This window comes from Phalacrocorax carbo, unplaced genomic scaffold (assembly GCF_963921805.1).
Source record: "Phalacrocorax carbo unplaced genomic scaffold, bPhaCar2.1 SCAFFOLD_69, whole genome shotgun sequence".
NCBI lineage: Eukaryota > Metazoa > Chordata > Aves > Suliformes > Phalacrocoracidae > Phalacrocorax > Phalacrocorax carbo.
The window spans coordinates 525,187-530,304 of NW_026990521.1; positions in this window are offsets into that span (position 1 = coordinate 525,187).

The window sequence follows — 5,118 nt, forward strand, 5'->3', positions numbered from 1 at the left end:
CCGCGTTTGGCAGGAAAGGGACCGTCCGTCGCCTGGCTCCTGGAGCGACGGGCTGCTGGGCAGAGGGGGAGGCCACCAAAGGTGAGGAGCAGGGCACAGGACAGTAGGAAGAGAGAAGAGAAGAGAAGAGCGGCAGCCGGCTGGACGGGGGCGGGGGGGCGTGTGTGCGTGTAGTGAGAAGGCACGAGGCAGGGAACAGGACGGCCAGAGAAGGACAGGGAGCCTGACGGAGGTGGAGATACAAGCAGCAGAGAGAGGGGAAGAGAGGCAGCAGAAAGAGGGGGGAAGAGCAGGACACAGACCAACAAAGAAGGAAGAGGAGCAGGCTGGAGACGCACAAAGAACCTGGGGCAGGCAGCACGACAGCGAGGGAGGAAAGAAGAATAGGGGCAGGAAGCTGGACCGAGCGCGATGGAGACAGACAAGACAAGCGACAAGAACAGGGCAGAGAGGGAAGAATGAAGCCACGGGGACAGGGAGCCGAGACAGCCAACAACGGAGGGAAGGGGCCGGGGAGGGAACACCACAAAACAAACCATGGGGCTACGTGGTACAGAGCACGAGAAGGCAGAGAATTAAGAATTAGGGACAGGGAGCCAGAGAAACAACAACAAAAAAAAAACACCCAAAACAAAGGGAGATGGGGAGCAAAAGGAATCGCAATGCGTACAGAAAGGAGAGAGAAACAATTCTAAAACAGGGTCATGGGGAAGCCAGAGACAGCAAGATGGAGAAAGGACAAAAGCTACAGGCTACAGGGCAGAGAGGGAAGAATTAATGAATAGACACAGAGAGCTGGGCAGAAAGAGATGGAGAAAGGCTGAAGATCACACGGCCAACAGGGAAGAGAGAAGAGAGGGAGGAATTTTCAAAACAGGGGCAAGAAGCCAGAGAGAGGGAGAGAGGCGCAACAATAAAATGGGGACAGGCCACAGGGCGGCGAGGAGGGAATCGATGAATAAGAACAGGAGACCAAAGAGAACACAATGTAGAATGGAAAAAAGGAACAGCGGCCTACAGGGAAGGAGGAATTAAAGATCAGGCACTGGGAGGCAGACAGAGACACATGAAGAAACAAGTAGGAAAAAAAAAAAAAAAAAAACACACAACGGCAATGGGCTACAAAGACAGACAGAGAGGGAAGAAATAAAACATAGCAGCAAGGAGCTGGACAGAGAGAGATGAGGACAAACAAATAGCACGGGTCTACGTGACAGAGAACATGGAATTAGAACACAGAGAGGGGGAGCCGGACAGAGAGAGAGGCCGAGAGAAAAATCTAGACGGGCTACGGCGGGCAGAGGCAGGAATTAAAACCTAGGGACAGGGAGCTGGACAGAGGGAGACGGAGATCACAGGGAACAGCGGCGGGTGCAGGAAGAACAGGAATTCAAGAATAGGGAAAGGGAGCTGGACAGAGAAGAACTCAGGCAGGCAAGTAACAGTAGCAGGGTACAGAGCAGAGCAGACGAACTAAAAAGCGCGGCGGGAGCGTTGAGGCAGACAGAGAGAGATTAAGAAAAAAGTCACGGGCTACGTGGCAAAGCAGGAGGAACTCAGAAACGGGGATGGCAACCAAGGGAGAGTGAGCTGGTGAAGGATAACGGGTATTCAAAGTGAGGGACGGGGAGCTGGGAAAAGCGAGGCAGAGAAAAACAGAATCACAGAGAGAATCACACAAAGCCAAAAAAGAAGAAACTGAACAACAGGAACAGGTGTAACCAAAGCGATGAAATCAACCAACCAGAGACGGTGTTCCATTACGGGAACACAGAGCGTACGAATCAGCGCATCTGTCGATCTGCATTTTAGTCCCTAGGCAATCGTTAATGTCAGCAGAACAACAGACAACGTGCTTCTGTCAGAAAAGGATGACAAAACGCGGTTTCGTGTAGCGCACTGAGAAAACTAGCCAAGACTGCCAAGATTAAGAGCCAAGAAGGTAAAAGGCAATTCTGGCAGGGGGAGATCGCGACCACCGACTCACGGACCACCACCGAGCCTGCGCAGTGATTTACATACGGAACGAGCCAGTTTGTACCGATCAGTAGACAGGACGATAATGAATATGTATGAATACGTAAAATTTTGATCTACAAATTCTACGGGAAAGGTGTGTGAGGTACGCACGCCAGGAGAAGCGATCCCCCGTGCATCTGGCGCCGTGAATAAAGAACGCCTGCTCTTTAATACTAAATCGGCGTTGAGGAGTTGTTTCCGATTTTACCGCGTTTTTCGGTAACACACGGAGTCAGACCAAGAGGGCCAGAGAAAGACAAAATACCGACAGGCTACAGAACAGAGCAGGAGGAATAAAAAAATAAAAACGGAGCCAGAGCCAGGCAGAGAGAGGCGGAGAAAGAAAAAGTAGCCACAGGCTACAGGACAGAGAGAGGGAGGCCTGAAAAGACGGGGAGGCAGGGAGCCACTCAGAGCGAGATGGAGAAAGAAGGGGCGGGGGGGCGCCAAAAAAAAAAAAAAAAAAATTTTGCAGCAGGTAAGGAAAGAGAGGGGGCCAGGGGGGAGAGACAGGGAGGGCCCAGGACGCACAAGAGAGGCAACGGGGCCCCAGTGGCCCAGGACTCACCGCGACTCTCGCTCTCAGCGCTGCTGGCACAATTTAGCCGTTCAGATGCTTCTTTCCCCTCCTCTCCGCCCTGCCTCTTCTGCAGCTCCAGACTCTAGGCCGTCCTCCACCTAAAGAGGATACATGGGTGTCTTACCGCTCTTACGAGATGAGGCTTCCTAGGCACGTAGCCTAGCTCGCTCGTGCACTACACGCCCGTACCCAACTCCCGGTTACGCGTACAGACCCTGCGGTGCACGTTGGTGGCCTGGCCCGCTGCGGGCTACGAAGGGGGATCCTCCCTCCCTCACCTGCAGGGACAGGCTCTCTCTTGCCTGCGGCAGGAAGGCAGCTGGCAGCCAGAGCGCCTTCAGTTTCTTCTGCTTTACCTTTCGTTGGCGTCTCCAGCTTCAGCCGAGGCAGCTCCTGTCCACAGCCGGGAAGGGCTCTGTGTGTCCCTTTTCGCCCCCGCGCTGCGAGGATGGCAACACCGGGCAGAGAGAAGCCACGCAAGCCTGAGACGGCTGCAGTCAACGGCATCCCCGGGGGAAGGACAGACAACCACGTCCTCAGCACGGTCTCTGGGAGAGGGAAAGAAGAAACAGCGACCGTCATTACCGTCGATCGACCCTGGCCAAAGCCCCTCCTTGCGCAGGGGCTTCTGGACACACCGCCCCTTCCCCGCGCTACTGCTAAGGGCCCCTGCGCCGAGGGGGAATCCAGTGCGCTCGAGGGCCGGCTCGCTGCCTTCACGACAGGGCCTGGGGGCGGCCAAGGGCTACGCAGCACGCTTCAGGGGAGGTGCCGGGGCTGGGGGCAGGCGCACGGGGCAAGGGGGGGGCCAGGGGAGGCTGAGCGGGAGCTCCGGTGAGCCGGCGGCCATCATCTGCGCCCTGGGCAGGGGGAAAAGGTCCTCCTCCTTTCCCTCTTCCCTTCTGTCAGCTCCCGGGGAACTCACCGCTTCTCGGGGAGCGGCCGCACCTGGAAGCCCCCAGAAATCAACACGAATCCAACCCCAAAAATACACCGCGCCTACCGTACGCGGCACGGCCGCCCGGCACCCGAGCGCCGGAACACCGCGCCTCCCGCCGCGCCCCGGCGAGCCACGTGACAGGGCCGGCAGCCACTGCGCCAGGACTACAGCTCCCGGCATGCTCTGCGCCACAACACGGCCGCCCGGCAGCCCCCCGCCGCAAGGACTACAGCTCCCGCCATGCTCTGCGGCACAACACGGCCGCCCGGCAGCCCCCCGCCGCAAGGACTACAGCTCCCGCCATGCTCTGCGGCACAACACGGCCGCCCGGCAGCCCCCCGCCGCAAGGACTACAGCTCCCGGCATGCTCTGCGCCACAACACGGCCGCCCGGCAGCCGCGCGCCACAAGGACTACAGCTCCCGGCATGCTCTGCGCCACAACACGGCCGCCCGGCAGCCCCCCGCCACAAGGGCTACAGCTCCCGCCATGCTCTGCGCCACAACACGGCCGCCCGGCAGCCCCCGCCGCAAGGACTACAGCTCCCGGCACGCTCTGCGCCACAACATGGCCGCCCGGCAGCCCCCCGCCACAAGGACTACAGCTCCCGGCATGCTCTGCGCCACAACACGGCCGCCCGGCAGCCCCCCGCCACAAGGACTACAGCTCCCGCCATGCTCTGCGCCACAACACGGCCGCCCGGCAGCCGCGCGCCACAAGGACTACAGCTCCCGGCATGCTCTGCGCCACAACACGGCCGCCCGCCCAGCCGCCACACGCACCACCACAGCTCCCGCCACGCCGCGAGCCCGCCCTCCCCGCTCTCTCACCCTGCGGGGCACCGTCCCTCCCGCCGATGCACCCGGAAGCCCCACCGAGCCCTCAGCACAGCCTCGCTCTCCCCACCGCCCGCTCCGACCCGCCGCTGCCCCGCCGCAGCCCTCCTCGGGGCTTGACCCGGCACGCAGCGGCCCCCCACCCAGCCCCCGCTCACCTCCTCCCTCGCTACACTCGCAGCCCGCTGACGCTCGGCCACAGCTCCGCTCCGCTCCGCCCTCGGCTCACACTGGCCCCCCGGAGCAGGGCACCACCCCTTTTCCAGGGAGGAGCCGGCACCGCCAGCCCCACTGCCCGCACCTGGGGCTCCTCCAGCCAGACCCCGCCCACAGCTGAGGCGCAGCAGCAACGGGGGGCCCCCTCCCCTCACCCCCACAGTGCACCACCTCCTCCCCCGGGCTCCATCACAGCCCCTTGCCCCACGCCAAGGGAGCGCAAACGCAGCCCTCAGGCCAAAGGAGAGGGCAGGTGTTGGTGCAGGCGCGCACGTAACAAGTCCCAGGAGCGATTCGTGGCTCAGGGTCCCCAACGCTCCCCCTGCCCCAAGGCCACCTCGGCCGCCGTTGCCGCAGCCGCACGGAGCTGGTGGTGGCTGGGATAGTGCTCATTTTCTCCACAGTAGCTAGGAAGGGATACGTTTTGGATTTATGCTCAAAACCCCGTTAATAATGTAGAGATGTTTTGGTTCTTGCTGAGCACTGCTTCCACAGTCAGGGCCTCTTCTGGTTCTCTCAGTGCCCCAC